General features: G+C 42.5%; 1 protein-coding gene across 17 annotated transcripts in view; it reads left to right on the top strand.

The window, feature by feature from the left end:
• Positions 1–20804, top strand: part of LOC116154070 (uncharacterized) — a 199116-nt gene that overhangs the window by 75287 nt on the left and 103025 nt on the right. Inside the window, exon 5 of one of the 17 annotated variants that reach the window (XR_010381598.1) lies at positions 1580–19257. The exons of the other annotated variants lie outside the window; for them this stretch is intronic. The gene's annotated coding sequence lies outside the window, so the exon portion shown is untranslated. Of the gene's footprint in view, positions 1–1579; positions 19258–20804 lie in introns of those variants that run through there. 17 annotated transcript variants of the gene reach the window in all.

The following is a 20804-nucleotide window of genomic DNA, read 5'->3' on the forward strand; positions in this document are numbered from 1 at the left end:
GTGGGGCCCAGTAGGTCCGGGGAGTCTGGTGAACTGGGTCCAGTGCAAACATCCACTTGGCAGCAGAACCTGCAGTAGAGACAGGGATCTTGACCTACTGCCCAGGCTCCTGTTGCTGCCCTGGGTGCCGCTTCAGGTCCACTCAGTCATTGCAGAACGGACGTTTAATTGGTTAGAGCAGTAGTCTCTGAGTGTATCACTGGAAACACTGGATCTGCATGTTTTGCTGTATAAGAAAGGATTCTGTGGCAAATGAGTTTGGGAAAATGCTGTGTTCTAATCGCTCTCCTGGGAATTCACAGTGCACACATAGCGTTATAAAAGTCTAAGATGTTAAGAAATGTATTTAACTTTATAAAACAGTTTCTGAAACTTACTTGAAAATAGAGGTTGTATCTTTTAAAAATTTAACGTCCTATGGAACTACTTCGTGATTCTTTTTAAGTTAATAATGGTTCTGGAAATTGCTGTCTGAGAAGATTGAGTTCCTGAGAAAATGCAAAATTTGAATCTAGCAATATGGGACTTTTCTTGGTGTCCTATTTGCTCTCATTTGCCAGGCCATATTCTTTAAAGTTCAGTGCATCTCTGCTTGTGTACATTCACAGGAGCTAAACCTTAAGGCTTGAAAGGCCCTTTGAGGTCATCTAATTTGGCTTTCTCCTTTGCTAGTTGAAGAAACAGGATTTAGAAAGATTAAGTCACTTGCCAAAGGCCACACAGCTGATACATGAGGACACCGGGGCCAAGATTTCTTCATGTGCCATTAGTCAGTTCCTGGTGGAAATTACTTGAGGAAGTTCCTTATTTTTAAGACTTTTTTTTAATGCTATCTCCAGGTTGGGCTGGGATAAGAGTAAAAGAGTAGATGTTTGATTCCCTGCCCAGGCTTTGGGAGAGGTAAAGAGAGCAGGTGAGAGAGCGCCCGCCGGAGCACAGGTGGCAGTCAGTAAAGGGAGTTCTGCAGAGGAAAGCCAGAGCCCGGGTCAGGATTGGGATCAGGATCAGGAATGTTCTGGAAAGTCATTCTGTTTGTGTGACTAAGAATGATAAGAGAAGCCTTCTTTTCGAGTCACTTCCTCGTGGCTCCTACACAATGAACAAACGAACAACTCAACAGACAGTATTGTAGCCGTTGTGGTTTATAGAATGGCGGCTGCTTGAGCCCATTGGGAAGTGTCTGTGAGCTCAAAGGTAACACTCGTCTGCTTTTCATGGAGTTAAGGGTTTGGGAAGAAGGACTTCGAGGATTTTTTTTTTTTTTTAACAAGGCCCAGGGTATTGACATCATTAGGGTCCAAATTATTTTGCTTTGATTGAGATTTTCTTTCTTTCATGGTGAAGTTGGTAGACCTCGCCCGTTGATTGCTCTGCAAAACTGGATCCTTTCGTTGTTGTGAGAGTTTCTTTTCCAATTTTGTTTATTAAGTGTCAGAATATCACCTGTCATAAACTTTTTGTGGAGTAATCTTGAGTATTTTTCTTATGTTTTATGAAATACTGTCTGTAGTCTTACAATGAAACAACTCTATTTATCTGTTATAACCAAAGCTTTCCGTTTGTGTGTCCCCTTTTGAAGGTGCTACATTCAGAGTGAAACCTGTACATCTGACCTCAACATGTAAAGATGTTAAGTTTTCTTTCTGATAGCCCAGAAGAAGAGAAAAATCATAAGGCTATATAGCATTGCTGTGTTTCTTTTAAGTAAGTCGGGAAAATTCCTATAATGCAAACTCTGGGACATCATTTCTAAACCCTGTTGTAGTGTCTCATCTCCTGTAAAGAATTGAAAAGATTTGCTGCAGTAAAAAGAGACACTAGCAACCAACGTTTACTGAAACTCTGAAACGTTAAATAAAACCAAACATGCAAAGATGACAGAATGAGTCTTATTTCTGAAAGTAGCAGTTTTCTTCGCATGGCTATGGACCTGATGGCTTTTAATAAGTAATAATGAGCATTTTTGATTTTACATATATATCTATATATATGCATTTATTTTTAGAGCAGTTTTAGGTACAAGGATGTCCCATCTACTCCCTTCCTTGCCCATCCCATCCTCCATCATCAACATCCCCCATCAGAGCTGGTACATTTGTTTCAGTTGGTGAACAGATCATAATCACCTAAAGTCTTGGTGTTGTACATTCTGTGGGTTTGGACCAATGTATAGTGATGTGTATCCATCATTACAGTATCATATAGAGGATTTTAACCATCCTAAAAATCCTCTGTGCTCCACCAGTTCATCCCCCTGACCTGCAGCTTTGGCAACCACTGATCTTTTAACAATATCCATAGTTGTGCCTTTTGCAGAATGTCATATAGTTGGAATCATATGATATGTAGGCAGTAGCTATATTTTGAGTCAGGCAATTTTTCTCTTATTTATGCCTCAGGGTCCAGCATTTTAGAGGCTTTTTTGAGGCAGAAAACTTGTTTGACTTTTGTCAAGTGATTTTTGTGAGAATTTTACAATTTGGATAGAAAAGTTGTTGTTGTTGTTGTTGTTTTTGTATTTGACTGTTAACTTTACTTCTGTTAAACTGGAGCCAGGGGTTGATGAACACACGGGGCTGCTTTTGCTGCTGCTTTTTCACAGGCTGGTCCCTCTGCCTGGTGTGCTCGCTCGCGCTCACGCGTGGAATGCCTCGTCAGCTCTCCTAGACATCTTTGAAAACCTTGTTGGGGCTATACCTGCTTGTGATTCCTTATTCCACCCATTTCTGTCCAGACAGACCTTCCTCTAGTGTCTTTGTCCACAGTTTAGTTATTGCACTTTTTGACTCCAGTGTAACTTTTGACTTACATGTCTGTGTCCCTTTCTAGACGCCGACTTCCTTGGGGACAGGGCTTGGGTCTTCATGTCTGGAACCTGGGTGGGGCTGAGCACAGGGTCTGGAACGTACTAGGTCTTTAGTGGTTACATAAACTGAACTGAACTTCTCTATGTAATAAAATTGTGTTTTAGAGGTTTTTTTTTCATTATATCAAAGTGATTTTATCTTTTTGGATTAGAATGAACTTACTATCTGAATTGAAAAAATTCATGATAGTATTCTTCTGAATTACTTTTATGAGTCTAGCGGAGTCTTCGGTCATCACAAAAAGACCACTGATATTTTATTTTGGTATGTTATTGTATAAATATCTCTAGATTGTGTGTTGCTAATTCTGGGTTAAACCTGAGGCTCTAGAGTTTATTTATCTGTTGCTAGAAGATTTCAAAAGAAACTAAGTTGGGAATCTTCTGTGCTTTGTAAACATGTATCTTCAGGTCCTCAGGGTATGAGGTGTTTTCTTAGATTGAGGTCGCCTGGGAGAGGCGTGGATGCCTGTGCATGTAGTTTATTTGGAAGGTGAGAAAAACACTGGAAGCACTGATGGTGTGTTACCAAGCTCGTCACCACCATGGGCAGCTGGAGCCCTGCTCTGCTGGGACTATGGGAGGCAGTGTAGGGCATCTGCCTCAGTGGATCCCAGCAGAGGCTGTAGAAGCTGGGTCATTGACACATCACCTCTGGTCGGCCCCTGATTGAGGGCCAAAGGAGGGCACCGGCATTTATTTCTGATACCCTGCCTGCCCTGTGGGCCCCTGTCCGAGCCCGAGGCACAGCTCTATGGGCAGAGAGATGCAGCGACGACAGGCCTGGCCAGGGTAGCAGCAAGCCCAGAGACGAGCCTGGGAACGTGGATGGGGGCAGGTGGTGCCTGGTGCAGACAGGGCTGTGTGGCTACTTATTTGACAGTTCAGCCTTAGTGTTTTGAATCATGAAATGTCCAGATAGAGAGAAATAAGCACAATATTTTCCCCTGTTTGAACTAAGATCATTCCTCCTATGGAAGGGAGGTTTATGAAAGGTCACTTTGAGTAGGCTCTGCTTGAACTTTGTACCTGACTGCTCCTTCTGGCTTTGAATTGCCCTGTTATAAAGTTGTCCTTATACTGAGTAGATGTCTGCCTGCTGGTGACTTTGGCCAGTGTCCTGGATTTTGGAGCAAGGTGCAAACCCCACTGCATGTGCTGGTTTTGTACATTCTCACTCAGTCTTCATGACGAGCCTGGCAGGTGGGCGTCATGTCATCTTCCCTTTTACAGATAAGGTGGCTGAGAGTCAGAAACTGAAGGTCCTGAATGTTTTTAGAAACTAGATGATTTGCCAGAGTCATGACGTACCAAGTAGTGGCTGGCTGTGTCTCCAGTGGCCCTTCAGCGTGGGAAGGGGAGCAGGATGACACTTGATAGAACAAGATCCAGGACCCTCACTGCTTCACCTCCATTTGTTCAGCACAGGCCTCAAAGTCAGGTGGGAGGTAGGGACTTGTCATATGCATACCTGCTCCCTTACTCCACATATTGGAAAATGTCACCCTCAGATAGTGGTTTCTCATGGCAGCTGGTTAATTGTAATCTGTCAACTGGGGCCTCTTGGTGTATGGCACTCACTGAGTCTCTGTAGGGAAATCAAGTGACATTCAGACTCTGCAGACACACATGCTGGGTCTCTGTGCATCATGCAGAGTAAAGACTCAAAAAATATTTGTTGACTTTTGAAGCATCAGATGGTGACCTGTGAAGTCGAAAGATAGGGGGTAAGTGTTGGAGTGCCAGCCACACACCATGCACAGCCTGCACCTGGCTGAGGGGTCCTGAGGCGGGATTGGAGTGAGGCAGCACAGCCAGAGTCGAAACAGGTGATCAGTAATTGAAAGGGGGAGGCAAAGTCATATGGTAAAAGCCCGGTTGAGTGTTAAACATGAAGGACAAAACTATCAATGGGACACAGGGGTGAGGAGGTAAGGTCAGAGACCAGAAGGAATTGGAATTAAGAGTAGATTCCAATGCAAGAAGCCATTCTGGACGAGAGACACAGGATGGAGGCTGTATAGTAAGGTTTAACCTGAGCAAACCCCACACCTAGCTTTTCCACTTCCAGGTATATACCCTAGAGAAACTTTGGAACATGTGCATAAAGAGACAAGTGCAGGAAGACACCACGATTTAACTTTTGTGGATGCAGAAATAAGTGGTAAAAATAGGAAGACATCCATGGATAAACACTAAGTTTAGAACAATGGTTTGAGCTGATCACATTTTTTTCTCGTTAATACGTGATTCGATAGCCCCAAATCGTCTTCAGAGGTGGCACTATCTAGAATCCTATTCTCAGTAATAAATAACAGGTTTTGGGTTTTGAGCATATGTGTGCTAGTTGGGCTGATAGAAACTGGCTGGTAGGGCTGGAAGGACTTCTCTGCTTTGTGGACGATGTAGCTGAGAGGCAGGGACAGAAATCCAGGTAGCTAGTGATGGGACTGGGAGTAAGAATCAGGCTTTATTGGCTGCTTGCTCACTACTCCCTGCTCCCTAATGAAGGATCTTTTCTGTAAATTCATGTCACTGTCACTGGTGTCCTTAACCCTTTTCTGTATCCTCCATTACAGCACTTCAGAGAACTCTGGTACTTTAAGGTATAATTTCTAAACCATGGCAATTGCATAGATCACCAAATCTTAGTGAATTTTTCTTCTGTTAAAATATATTAGGGTCATTCCACATTTCTTTTCTTCCCTCCAAGATGTTTTTGTAAGTAAGCCCCAACATTATATGGATCAGATCATTTGCTCTGAAAAATCTTTGTAGGATAAATTCTTAAAAGTTGTCAATGATTAAATAATTTTAAATAGGAAAAGTTTTAATAATCCTGAGCCCTCAAGCTGACATTCATTTATACTAGCACAACACTAAGTTCAACTAGACACTGATACAAGTGCTTCAGGGAGTAGCATCATTACCATAACATGACATAAAAAGACACAGTGTTCTCTGGAATACCGCTCTTTGTCCACTTTTCTTGAGCTCTTTCCTAGCTATTGCACGCACAGGGTTGAAGACCACAGTCAGAAACAAAACATCATGATTCCGTGACAAGATACCTCTTAAATTCTGTTTAATGCAAAGCAGTCAAATAGTATATAGACAAAATAAATCAATGGAAACAATGCAGTTTTGAAGGTTAAATGCCTGAAGTTATCAATGTGGTGAATTAACAAACCCCAAGCATTATGAAATGAGAACTTACATACAGCATGCTCCAGCTCTAAAACCACAGTGATGTCCACTGCGGACTCTTGTCCTTTGGTGTGTAGCTGGCCTTCTGGTGCTCCATACACAGATAGCAGTATTTCTTAAATGCTGAGAAATGCTGCATACCAAAAATTGGGGTATTGAAAGAAACTGCCTGTGAAGTTGAGCTCCCTTAACTCAGCTTGGGAGTACGGGTGTGTTTGAAATGGAAACAGGTTTGTGTGTGTGTTGGTCATGTTAATGGAAAAAAGAGAAAAGCAAATAAAAACAATTTCTTAAAGATATGCATGCAGGTAAATTCTTCTTTGCTTTTCTCCTGCCTTTCTCTTCAGCTCTGAGACTTACATAGTTTAATTTCATTCAAAACCACTGAGTTTAAAAAAATTAATTAATTTTTAAAAAATTGAAGTATAGTCAGTTACAATGTGTCAATTTTTGGTGTATAAGTATAATGTCCCAGTCATGCATGTATATACATATATTCATTTTCATTAAAGGTTATTACAAGATATTGAATATGGTTCCCTGTGCTATACAGAAGTTTTTTTTTATCTATTTTTGTATATAGTGGTTAACGTTTGCAGATCTCTAACTCCCAAATTTATCCCTTTCCACCTCCTTTCCTCGGTAACCATCAGATTGTTTACTATGTATGCGAGTCTGTTTCTGTTTTGTAGATGAGTTCATTTGTGTCCTCTTTTTTTTTCTTTTTTCTTTTTCTTTTTTTTTAGATTCCACATATGAGTGATATCATACGGTATTTTTCTTTCTCTTTCTGGCTTACTTCTCTTAGAATGGTGATCTCTCGGTCCATCTATGTTGCTGCAAATAGCATTATTTTATTCTTTTTTATGGATGAATAGTATTCCATCGTATAAATATACCACAGCTTCTTTCTCCAGTCATCTGTCAATGGACATTTAGGTTGCTTCCATGACTTGGCTATTGTATATAGTGCTGCTAGGAACACTGGGGTGAGCTTTTACTTCTTATAAGTTATTATGCTTTTTGTCGCAAGAATGAGTGATCAGTAGATTACTTAGCTAGCTTATAATCAGTGGTAAATTATGTCCAACATCCTATTTGTGGATAATGAGCATCCTTTGGTATTCTGTAGTCTCCTGTTCTAGGTGTGCTTAAAACTTAGGTGACTACTTATAGCCAAAGAAATCATCCCTTAGCTGGCTCTGCCTGGATAAGTTGAAATATATCATTGGGATATTTCTAGTTGATTCAGTGTACTATTCCTCTGATGCCTAGACTAGTTTTGGGTATAATTCTGTCTGCACTTGGGGAATGGTGATCTATATAATTTGAATTAGTAGTAACAGTAATTTTCAGGACATAAACTTTACAAAAGTAAAAAAAATTATGCGACATATTTGATAGTAAAATTTTCTGTGTCATGAATAAGAATGGAAAACTGCGTTGACATTTTTTCAGTCACACTATCAGAAAGTGGTGTTCCCAAATTTCTTCTCCCCTTTTTTTCTCCCTTTTGTCAGCAGATGGCGTCTTACTGTTTCCTGTTTCTTTTCTGCTCTCTTTGCCTTTTTATTCCTTCCCTACCTCCTCCCCTCCACCGACATTTGTCACAAGAATAGATGCTGTTATTTAAAAAGTCTGATTGTGACATGTTGTCTTTTCAGAAGGACAAGAAGGAAATGAGGAAACAGGTTTTCATTGCCTAAGGCATAATACAACTGGTTAATTTTCTCTGCTAATATATTTGTTACAGGAACACCCGTTTTCCTTTAGAAGCAGATGTTAGGTTTTATTTTAACAGTTAAGTTTGCCTTTATATTTCTATCATGTTGCTTTGCATGTAGATGACTCCTTTTTTTCTGTTTTAGGTAGATGGGCGCTGTTTGTTAAGTTTTAGGTACCAGACTATATTCCAAAGAAAAATTCTTTGATGTACATACAAATAGATTAAAATACATTTTAGCTTATTTGGGAGTTAAACTGATGTGACAGTGCTCTAGACAGTGCGCTAGTCATCATGAACATGAAGTAAACATAAAGACTTAGTATCGGGTAAAGACAACTTAATGAAAGATTGTTAATGACTGGAACGGGGTTTAATTAATATGTATTGTAAAACCAGACTGCGTGTGGGACAGTGTGTTTGAGTTAATTAAATATTCTAAGGAATCCTGTGGACCCCACATGCCTTATCCCTTTTCCTAGCCTTTCTCCATCACTAAATATTTATTGCATGTTTCCAGAATGAGTATGACATAAACAAGTATATGAAACTGTCTCTGCTATCAAGAATACACTCTTATTGAAAGCGATTTCCTGCTTTGGGAAGAATACTAGGGTGAGCCTGGTTAAGCTTTCTTATCTTATCTTATCTCTCATCTCTGCTTGTCTAAATCCAGGTTTCAACTCAGTGCTGTCTTCTTCATGATTATCTTAATTCTGCTTCCACCCCTCTCCACTCACCTGCCCCACCTCCAAAAAAAGTGACCTCAGCCTCCTCTGAACACCATTAGCATTTGTGTAAACCCTTTTCTTGGCCTTGCCACTTACTGCTTTGGAGTCTGTACTTACAGTTGCTGAACTTAAAGCATCTGGATGCCCAGTAGTTCTCAGCCCAAAACCCTGCATAGAAGTGCTGTTCACTAATTTGTTGAATGCTTATTGGATATTAACTTTATAAGGGCGTGGGCTCTTAGAATCAGTCAGACCTGGGTTTGAGACTTAGCTCTGCTGTTTACTAGCTCTGTGATTTTGGCCAAGCCTTAACCTCTCTGAATTTCAGTTTTCTCATCTGCAAGCTGGGGGTGATAATGACTTACATGATAGAGATGCTGTTAAGATAAAAAGCAACAGTGTAGGTAAAACACAGTGTCTGGCACATGGTACCTGCTCAGTAAATCTTGGTGTGTCTCCACATGTCTTCCAAGGACACACACACATATATACATACACACATGGTGAGTGTACAAGATGCTGGACAGCAAAAGAAAGTCAGAACCACACAGGTCCTATGCCCATGTTGGTTAAAGAAGAGATAAAGCCATACAAGGTAGAAAAAAATGGTACTATTTAGACAATAGATATGGAGTGCCAGTGGAAGTTCACTTCTTTCTCCCAGAGAAAGAACGGCTGTGGTTTCCAAACCAAATGTAAAAAGTAGCAGTTGTGCACAAAGTAGAAGATGAGTAGGGTTGAATGGGTGGAGCTGAAGTCTAGAGAGGCAGATAGATATTTTTAAATGTTTGTCTTTTCAAAAGTCGTTGTACAGTAGAACTTTCTGGTCAAAGACTGAGATTAGAGATGGATATCCCTACTGATCTGCTAAGTAGTTTTCTCAGAAACTTGCCAAGTGCCTAAATGTGTTCTCAGATGGCCTGCTCTGTTTGGCATAAGTGTGGTAGTTGCCAGCAGGAATGTTGGAAATGACAAAATAGCTTGGCAGCAACTTTACCAACATTGGAATTTTGGTGGTTTATAGCATTGTATTGGGTATATTTCCCATGGATGTGGAGAAAAGGAAAACTAACTTGATAACTGTCCCTAAAGATGCCAGCAAGAAGCTTTTCAGCTTAATAGTGAAAGAATCACATACAATACAAAATAGCTCCCTAGTCCTTTCTGGGTATACAAATCTTCCTTAGTGCTTGGAAGCAGATAGGGAATAAAAGAGGAAAGTAATACTAGACCATGCCCCTGCCCCAAACCAAATGTTTTACGCTTGTTGAGCTTTGTATCATCCAAATTCAAGACCTGAATCTCCAGTCTACACTCTGTGACGTTAACATTAGTGATCCCAGTTGGCACAAAGATGTATTGCTCAGACTAGTGAATCAGTAAGTAATGGAATCAGCTTTTACTCTCCATTCATATTTTGAAAATCTTCACAATGAGGAAAGCTTCCAATACCCACAAATATCAATTTGTCTCTAAGTAGGTGCCACTGTGACTGCAAAGTGTCCTCAGGGAAGTTTATTTTTATTGAAGTATATTTGATTTACAATATTGTGTTAGTTTTCTGCTGTACAGCATAGTGGCTCAGACATATATATTCTTTGTCATATTCTTTTTCAGTATAGGTTATTACTAGATATTGAATATAGTTCCCTGTGCTATACAGTGGGACCTTGTTGTTTATCTATTTTATATGTAGTAGTTTGTATCTGCTAATCCCAACTCCTAATTTATCCCTCCCACTCCCTTTCCCTTTGGTAACCACAGATTTGTTTCCTATGTCTGTGAGTCTATTTCTGTTTTGTAAATAAGTTCATTTGTATCATTTTTTAGATTCCACATATAAGTGATATTACATGGTATTTGTCTTTCTCTTTCTGATTTACTTCACCTAGTATGATAATCTCTAGTTCCATCCATCTTGCTGCAAATAGCATTATTTCACTGTTTTTTTATGGCTGAGTAATATTCCATTGTTCTAAGAGTGGCTTGAGTGCAGTTGAGTTGCATAGTTCACCCCCTCCTTTCCTCAACCCCTGCTTAGCTCTGCTGCTCCAGGGAGAACCTACAGGAGCTGGAGAGGGTGCTGTGCTGTCAGTGGAGGGCAAGAGAGGATGCCAATCCCATCTACTCTAGAGCTATAAAATAGGTGAAAAATTTCTATATAGAAATACATTCAGCAGAAATTGCATTTGAGGACAGGGACTTCTTTAGATTTGGGGGGTGGCTGATTTATCTTACAGTAATGAGGTTCTACTGATCTACTTGTGCTGTAGCCAGGAAGGAGCTAGTCTCTCCTGACCAGTCACCTCTCCTTCCCCACCTTCAAATGTTCTCCATTTCTTTTGCTGTTTAAATAGGAAATCAAGGTGCTGGAATCCCCTAGAATTATGGGCATAAAGGTTGTGAGTGTATGAATGGGTCAGGGCTTTGCCCAACTCTGTCCCCTCCCGGTTTTGGAGAAATCAGCCCCAGCAGTTGATTGACTCCCACCAGCGCTCCCCCCCATCTATTTACAACTACTTCTGACATTTATGACGTGCTTACTTGGAGTGAGATGCTTTTCTAGAAGACCATTAAACGTCTTCATTTTAATTTGCCTAACAACCCTAGAAGGTATAACTCCCATTTTCACATCTGAGGAAATTGTGGCATATGGGGTTTGACCAAGAGCCTGCAGCTAGTGAGTGGAAGAATCTGAATGAGAACCTAAATTGTTGATGACTAAGCCCTGGAAGGTGGGTGCTGAGTTCTCACTTTGCCAATGCCTGTTTCCTCTTGGGTCTGTTTCTTAAATGTATTTCCTTCACCTGAAAAAAAAAATCAGTGTAGACTATTGCAGTCCAGAGTATCCTTCCATCTAAAAAAACTCTGTGGTCCTACTCAAAAATGGTTTTGAAACTGTGGAGAGCGCAGAACGGCAGCAGTGCCCCGGGAAGTGTAGCTCCATGTGGGGAGATAGCCAGTGACCGCTCTTGTGAATGGCTGGTTCTCAGGCTCTCTACAGTTTGCTGAAGGGGCTTGCAAATATTTCAGAAGATCCTAGTGTTGAAGAAAATCATACAGAATTTAAAAGAGGTTGCAGACAGGAGGAAAGCAACCTTTGTACAAATTTTAAATAAAACAAGAGATTCTGGAAGCCAGATGAATGATTTGTGAGCTTTTATAAAACTATACAGTATTAGTAGGTCCAGTATGAATTCACTAAACAACAATGTAAAACTGACTTTGTTTCCTTTTGTGAAAGAGTTCACATATTAAGGTATACTGTTGACATATCTCGTCTTGATTTTACTAAAGTGTTTGACCAAGAATTCATAGAAGACAGTGATGGGTTGATTAGGTCAACACAGGCTTCCTTTTTTATCCCTGGCATCCCCTCCCCCCCATATTCTCACCCTTACTCCATACCTATTGGAAGAGAATTATTGAGAAAAGGGCCTAGGAAACCGTATGTTAAAAAAGCTTCTCCAGGTCTCCTGCAGCTGTTCCATAGACTGGTGTTTGAGAAAAACTATCAGAAGTTTTCAAACTTTTTGTGGGGGCAAGAAATCCTTTCATCAAATGAAATGAACCTCTACCATATAAAACAGACTGTGACATTTACTAATACTGTAAATGTTTTTGGGCTTTACATTTACAGTGTTTACTGGAGAGTCAGTAAGAACAATGACGCTATTAAGATATAACGAAAAAAATCTAAATCAGATGTTGATAACAACGGTCTCATAGCTGTAGTCACATTATCAGCTGTGTTTAATAAACTTGAATACTTTGCTTTAAATGCATAATACTTAAAAAATCTATTCTCATAGATAATTACTTGCAAATTATAACAAGAGTGTTTCTGTTTCTGTTTTGTTTTTAAATAACTTGCCTTGGGATCCCAGGATGTTTTTCAGTTCAGCCCATTAAGGTAGAGGAATACTTGTTTCAAAACCATAACCCTGTAACTAAACTTACGGAAACAATTGCTCACATTCCTTATCATAAATCTAAAGTCATACAGGAAACATCTAATTCTTAGAATAAATATTTGCCTTCCCTCAAGTAGGGTATTATCAGAAGGACTTTCTACTGTGATGAAAGCAAGGCCATAGTGACACCCCCAGTGCCTCGCCCGCGTCTGATGACAACCCACACTGGGCAGGGTTTGTATTCATGTGCTTGCTTGAATGGCCCCTTGAGAGCAGACCCTGCACAGCGGTGTTTTTCCTGTGACCGGGCTGGAGGTTCAACTTCCCTTTCCAGTGTCACACTTACAAGAGGTCCATGTGTGCACCTAGCCGGGGAGCTTAAAACAGGGACCACCTGGATCTCCTAGGCAGGATCATGGGTGCACAACCCTGTGTATCCTCAGTGGGTGAAAAGTTTGCCTATAAACCATTTCAGTGTCATTTAAAAAAAACTATAGCTTTTAAAATGTCTAACATGTATTTGAACATTAGAAACAGATGGTGGTGTATCATTGGGGCACTTCCATAGGAGTCTTTTCAAAATCATTAGTCTGATATTGACTGGATGCTGGTTTATGTTGGGAGAAACGTTTGGTTCCCTGTGGAATACAGAGAGAGAGTTGGGGACAACTAGCTTGTGCAGAGGAGAAAAATACTACAATTCAGAAAGTGAGTTTGTGTGCACAAAGAACGAACGAAGTCACTTTGAATACAAATGGAAGCGGGGTGACCTTCTTTTGGCCAGGACAACAGGGAAGGCTTCCTGGAAGAGAAGACTTTTGGGGAGGTCCTTGAGGATGCATAAGACTTGGGCATGAGAATATTCGGGAGAAGTGATGATGTTCTAGGGCACTTCATCTTTTGGGAGAGTACAATTTTAGAGGAAAACAATGCAGACATCACTACCCTCAAACAGATTACCTTCATTAATGTATTGGCTCTATATACATTAAAAACATAATTCATTCTTAATAAACTCAAAAAAGGATCATTTTCATTTATTTAAATATGCCTGGTGTTTCTTTTAAATCATTACTGTCAGACAGTGATTTACTTGTTCCTTAGACCTTTCCAGTGATACTTTGCCCAACTTGTCTGCCACTTTAAGACCCACCTGCAGCATAAATTTGCCCTAAAGCTGACACCTGTAAGAATTATAGCCACTCATTCATTCATTTGTTCACCCATGCCGGTATATTGAGCACCTATTTATGCCCAAGATCCTGGAGAGTTCTAGGCACCCAGCAGTGAACAAGTCCAAACTGGACAGGTGAATTAGATGCCTGGAAACCACCTGAAGTTCTTATCATTAAACTGTATGTAAAAAGATAACAGTGCAACTTTTTCTACAAACTGATAACAGCATAGTGTACACCTCCCAGAGCTTTTCCATTTTAACAGGGATCAAAGCTTTGCCTCGAACTGCTTCTAATCAGGCAGTATGTGAGGGGAACTGTGGTTTTAGCTTTGGGACTTTTCCAGCTTATGTGGTTTTTTAAGCAGCAGGGTTGGTACTGTCCCATCTGTACTTTAAGGTGGGGACTAGCTCTGATAATACTCTTCTCAGGAAAGTAGCTTAAAGAAAACCCTACTGCACAGGGAAAATCAATTCAAAAATCAATACGACAGAAAAGAGTTCTTGTTACAGTTTTGCCTTTTTGAGGGGCCAGAGAGCTGAGCGCAGAGAGAGGGAGTACAGCTTAGTGCAGGTGCACAGACAGAGCGCCCCGCGCTTGGTCCTTGGGCAAGTCATTACCCTCTCCATGCAGCCTGTAAATAAGGATGAGGGTGACAATAGTACCCACCTCAAAGGATTGTTGAGGGTCAGATAAGTTAATATATTCAGAACATTTAAAATTGTTCCTGCCACAGAGGAAACATTGAAGTTGGCCATTATTGCCTGTACCTATGTGTGTTTGCGGTTTCTTGGTTTTCTGAGACTATATAGGAGATAAAAAGCAAGAGTGGACAAGAAGATAGTTCAAGCGAGGATGGCTAATTCCTTCTTTCCCTTCCTTACCCTTCCCACCCTCCCACCCCTACAGACCCGAGAGTTGTTTGTCTTGTAAGGCGGCAACATCATCTTTGAATGCATGACCTTGAAAATTTCTGATTAAGTCGTTCTGGGCAAAGCTCTAATGGTTGGAAAATGAATCAGGCCTCCCACACATACCTGCTCAGCCAAGAATTTGTTTGCCCCAGGAACCGTGGGTGGGCGGGAATGGAAGCGAGCACACACCCAGGCTTATGTGAACTCTCTGTTCTGGCTAGAGAGCGCGCTGTCACCCTTCTCCCTCCGCTCACCAGCGCTCTCCGGTCTTTTCATTCTCAATTCCAGAGACACGGATCTTTTTTACTTTTTAAAACATGCTTTTTCTCCCTCCTTTCCCCAACTCCAGGGTAACTTCTACCCACCCCTCTCGGTGTGTTTGTTCTCTAATGTTTGGCTGTTTATTTGTCCCTTGTTGCTGCACTTGGGCAAATTTCTCCCAGTCCCAGGAAGGCAGCATGCAGCATGAGATGATGAGCTGTAGGGCTCCCTGCATGGCTCCTGAGTTTTAGGGTCTCTGGCAAGGTCCTCTGGAAATGTCCTGGAATTTCCTGTTGGTCCTGGTAACCGGGGGTAGAGGCCCCCTCTCCTGCCTTTGCACTGGGGCGGATCACAGGTGCTGTCTACTGTCTGCATTCTGGGGAGACTGGTGAGGGGGTTCGGCACAGCACTGCAGAGGGGCTTGTTTTCCTGTTCCTGTGAAGTGTGCCAGCCCAGGACACGTGGTCTGCGGGACCTTCAGTCACTGGTTCACGGCTTGTTTCACATTTTTCTTTTTAGCCTATTTTACGTTTGATCCCATTGTCCTGGTACAGTCTTGTCATTAGAGCAGGTGTGTTCTTTTCTGAGTGTGGCAGCAAGTGAGTACTGGGTCCTCTTCTGTGGGAGGCTCTGGGATGGGGGTGGAAAGAAGCCTTCTCAGGCCCTGGGAAATCTTCTCTGTGAGAGCTAAGCTTAGAAAGTGACTTAAGCTCTCTGAGCCTGTGTACCCACGCCTCCCCTCCTTTTAGTTAAGTCTGCCCAGGGGTTGCTCTGGAGGTGAATGTGAGACTGCGTGGGACGTAGGGGACGTAGCCAGCTCTCTGTCACCACTCCTCTCCCTCTGCTTCCTCCTCGGATTGTGGAGCCCAGGCTTGTTGGAAAGACAGGAGGCACTGGGCAAATTCTTCCATTTCTAGCAAGCTGACTGGTATTTGGGGGCTTTTGCCGTCAGTCAGGATCTAGGTGGGTCTCCCCAAAAGAAGCACCCTTCCCCCTCGTGGCTGCTGGCTGAGGGATGTGGGGCAGCACAAACCCACTTTGAGTTTTGCCACTTTATTTCCCCTCCAGTTTGCTCACATGTAAGGAAGAATGGGCAAAATTAAAAATAAAAAAGATTCTGCTTTGAAAATTATACCCTATCTCCAAACAGCCTCAAATCAAGAGTAACCACCAGACATCCTGTTCCTCAGCGTGTTTGCTGGTCGAGCGTTGCTGTGCTCAGGGCTCTGCACGGGCATTTTTCACCTTGCAGCAGGCCCGTGTCCTCTGTCACTCAGCCCAGGACACCTCTTACTGCCGCTGTAAAGTTGTCGGAAAAAAGAAATCAGTTTTATCAAAGCTGCATCTGGCCAGTTTGCTGCCCCATCCTGCCCTTTTCCACTTTACAAATCTAGCAAATTTTTGGTAAAAAGATATGTTAATATAAGTTTATCTGATTGTATTACTGGATGTTAGGCCAGAAGACTTCTGTGAGCCCTCTGAAACATGTATCTCAAAGCTATTTTTTTAAGTCTCATGAAGTGCAGTTTAAAGGTCTTCATTTACTCCTGGCCTCTGCCGTTCTCACCGTGGAGAAGGTCCATTGTGCTTCCCTGTGTAGCAAGGAAACGGGCAGCTGCTCGTATGCAAATGCCTCACCACCCACCGCAAGGGGGCCAGCCGGTGTCAGCCTGGTACACACCACCGGGATGGGCCAGGTTGTCACCTGCAGAGCCCAGACCCGTTCTGTTGCCACCCGGGGCAGCAGCACAGGAAAGAAAGTGGGACTAAAGGAAGCGGGCTGTCAGGGGTGGGGGGCAAGCATGGGAATGTGTTCACAGTCATACGTGAGCGGAGAGGGGAGAGGGGAAGGCGTCAGGGCTGACTCAGAGCCAGGCTCTGCAGGACAGATTGCTGGTCTCAGGTGTGGGCTCACCTGTCGTCGTTTGTTCTTTGGGAGAGGTACTGGGGTGCTTTATGGAAATCCTCCCAAATAGTAATTGATTACTGGCAATGGCTCTGTAGTTCCCAGATGTACTCACCTGTCTGTCACCCACCCTGGGATGTCCCAGTCAGAACGGCTTTCATGTAGTGACCAGAGCGCATATACTTGTCATGTTTTGAGAATTGCCAGTGGTGGGGTAAAAAGCAGGCTACTTGGGTATAGATTCTTAGGAAAATGAGAAGTAATGGTAAAGGCTTGCATGAAATAAGAGAAGACTGAGAACACAGTTCCCTTTCTAGAATGCAGAGTTTTAACTTAAAGGCTCACAGAGTATTGTTGGGGTGTCTGGTCCGTGGTGGGCCCTGTACTTGCTACTGTCACTAAAGTGATACACTTATTCCACACTTGAGGGAAATGCCACGGGCACATTTTCTGCAGGCTTCCCAGTAACCATGAAAGATTGATCTTTATATGCAAACTTTTGGCAAAATTATTTGTATTACTAAATAGCATATGTATATATGTGTATGTACATAAATGAAAGCAAAATATTGGGACTATTTCTAAACAGCTATTAACAATAATTAGATAAAAATTACACATAAAATGATAAACCCTAATGAATGCCACAGAAATTCGTGCCTTTCTACCTAGAACAGGGTTCATTCAAACTAAGTTCCCTTCCAGTGTCAGAATTCCTTGTACAACGTACATAAGAGGTAATGATTTAGGCATCACCCTCCTCTTCCTTCCTTCATTTTTCAGCTGATGTGTGCTCTGTCCAGTTCACCAAGGTAGCACTGTGAAAACACAGATAAGTACCATAGTTCTGCCCTCAGAGGCCCCCAGTCTAAGAACATGTACAGCAGAGTGAGGTGGTGCAGGGAAGGGGTGTGTGAAGTCACCTGGATGAGAGCAGGCTCTCAGCCTGTTCGGACAGACAGCGCAGAATTCACAGAGGAGGTTATGTGGAAGCTGAGACATCAGGTCCGAAGGGGTACCTAGAAATGAAAGCGCATCCTCGGCACGGCCCTTCTGCTGCGTGAGAGTCGTGAAGGCCTGTCTGGGGAATGGCATGCAGGCGGGTGTAGCTGGGTCTGATGCTGGGGAGGAGCAGGGTGGAGGATGAGGCTGTATCTCATAGTGAGGGGAGTTCACTACTTTGGAAAAAAAAAGTTCTATGGCTGAGAAGTGTATTTTGTTACAGAATGTTTCCTTGTATTGTGCCAAGTGTGTCTCCTTTTCTGTTTCACCCTTGGGTTCAGGTTGCAGGAGCAGCACAGAGTGAGCCTCTCTGCTCCTGCCACCTGCCTTTATAGGTAGGTGGTTTTACTTTGAATCTTGCCCCAAGCTGTGTATATATTTGTTTACCCTTCTTAATAGGTTTTGGTTAGTAGTTTATTTCCTCACTACAACCCAGAGAGCATTCCAGTTGGCCCTTTCAGAGTCTACAGACAGTTGATTGTGATCTCCAGGATTGATCTCAGCTCTCCCAAGGAGCTGTACCCTCGTGTCTGTTGGCCTTCTTTCTGCCAAGTTCCTCTCTCCATGGTTTTACAGGATCCCAGGAGGCGGGGCAATTGGGGGTGGTAGGCCGGCGTGTCCTCTGCTTCTTTCCCATCACACCATCTCCTTCTAGTCATCTTAGGGCTTTAGAGAAGCAGAAAGTAGGCCCTTTTTACACACGTGCTGGGGATCCTTGTCCTTATGGAACAGTGGAACAGTATTTTTTTCTTTTTTTTTTTTGTTTTACAATCTTATCACTATTGTCTCATACTTTAGAAGCAAACTAAAAAGAAATACATACATGTGAGATGTTAATAAAATGGGTTAGGATTGAACTAAAATAGCTCAGAAGGATTGAGAGAGGCATGTTACAGCTCAGGTCACATTTTCACATGAATTATCTGTAATTAGAAAATATCAGTTATGTTCTGAATGAGGGATCTGGCCATGTGTGTAGTGTGAGACCCCTGTCTGAAAGCACAGGGACTGAATGGGTCCTAGAGAGCAATTCTAGGCTAACTGTCGGTTGAAGCCAGTAATGTCGGTACCTTTAAGCAGTCATCAGTCGTCCACTCTTACCCCGGATAAAAATCCTGCGCTTTCCTAGCCAATGCCATGGTTGTCTATGGATCAGCCTCTTTACGAGAAAAGGATGGGATGGAAAAGGCTCAGTAATTTTGGTTCTCCCACACCCTCGCCTAATGCTGAAGCCAGGAGCTTACCTAGAGCTTTGTGGGGACCATTCTTCCACGTGGGGAGAACATGAGTGAAGGAAAGGGAGAGTGAAAAGAGAACCTTACGTGGTTCAGGTATAAGTGTCAGATCTAATGAGTTAGCTAAGGATGCCGCAGGAAAGACTGTTTATTGCTTGGATTTAATTATCCTACACCATGGAGGGCACTTTCTTATTTTCCACATGAGTAAAACAACTAGTCTTAAATGCACTTGTTTCAGTCTGTAGCAGTGGTACTTACAAAAGGGCTGGTGGGGAGAGGGGTAGGAGGGGGAGGTGATGAATGTTCTACCACCATTGTACTCAAATTGTGGTCCACAGACCAGCAGCATCAGCATCACCAGAGAGCCTACTAGAAATGCAGAATCTCAGGCCCCCACCCAGAGCGTCTGGATCAGAATCTGCATTTTAACAACCCCCCTGGCAATCCCTGTGCACATTGCAATGCTCTGGGCGATGACAGTACCGGATTCACCACGAGTGATTTGCCTCTCGGCACGCTTTAAGAAAAGCTGAACGAATGAGGTGTATCAGCCAGAAGTATTAAATGGTGAGAATCACAATTTAATTTTCTTTGTCACCGTTGGCTAAACAGCTACGTTCTGTTCGGGGAGGACAGGGTTCTGTTTACCACACAGATGACGTGCCCCATGGCCTGATGACAGCAGGTGAGGAGCTGCTTCCCTGCCCCAGGGTGAACAGGTTTCCATGGTGACAGTTATGTGCTGTGATCTCCCCGTATCCTCCGCCGCCCCCGTTATCCAACAGAGCAGAGAATAAAAAGAATTATTAGTAGAATTTATCATGTCCATTTTTGACTTTACGTTACGTTATCATCATGGGTTTCTCAGGGGGAAAGTCTGAGCAGAGAGGCGTGGCTTCCTTAGTGCTGTGCGACTATTCTTTCTGGGCTAAACTCAAACTGGCACAGCCGACAGATGTCAGGGTTGGACCCTAGTGGCCTAAGCCTGGTTTTAAGAAGAATACTTGTGTTTGGTGTTTATCCCATTGTACATCAGCAGATGTTCCAGTGGGAAATCTCTGTGTTAAGCAGTCATTAACTACCATGGCCACATGTATTCAGTGATCTTTCTCCTTACTTAGAGAAGCCTTCCATTTTCAGAGTAAATGAAAAATGCTCTTGGACAGTGGTGACCAGTATCACAGGTACTTGAATGTTCAACTCCTTTACAGTGTGATGCAGTGATTTTTTTTTGTCTGTTTGATCTTTTCCACCATCTGTGATGATCATATATGACTTCTAAAAACCTACTAATTTTCTTTTGTAACATTAATAACGGAAACAAACAAACAACCAACCATTCAGTAATAAAAGGATTAAGACTGCTAAAATCAGCCGTTAGGGGAGTTAAGAGTTAAAAGCCACGCTTTTCTAGGGCATTTCCTTAAAGTTCCATGAAGAGTTCATCAGCTTTTTGGAAGCACTGCTGTGTGTTACTGCTACGCTCTAGTCCAAGCCCCTGTGATCCTTGTCTGGACTGTTTCAGGAGCGCAGTAAGTGGTCCTGCTGCTTCCTCCCTTGCTTTCTCTTCACTCTGTTCTCAGCGCAGCAGCCAGAGCATATCTGCCTCTGCCCCACACACCTTGGTTGTATTGCAGGGCGCTCAGATTAAAAGCCAAAGGCTTTCTGGTGCCCTAAGAAGCCCGTTTTTTTACCTCCCTGACCCCACATCCTGCTACCATCTCCCATGCATACCCCACATCAGACAGGCCACACTTCTGTCTCAGGGCCTTTGCACTTCCTGATCCTTGTGTCTGGAGCTGTCTTTCCCAAGATGTCCACATGACTTTCTTTCCAGACGTCTCTCAGGTCTCTGCTCATATATCAA

The sequence above is a fragment of the Camelus dromedarius genome, chromosome 7 (genome assembly GCF_036321535.1).
Source record: "Camelus dromedarius isolate mCamDro1 chromosome 7, mCamDro1.pat, whole genome shotgun sequence".
Classification (NCBI taxonomy): domain Eukaryota; kingdom Metazoa; phylum Chordata; class Mammalia; order Artiodactyla; family Camelidae; genus Camelus; species Camelus dromedarius.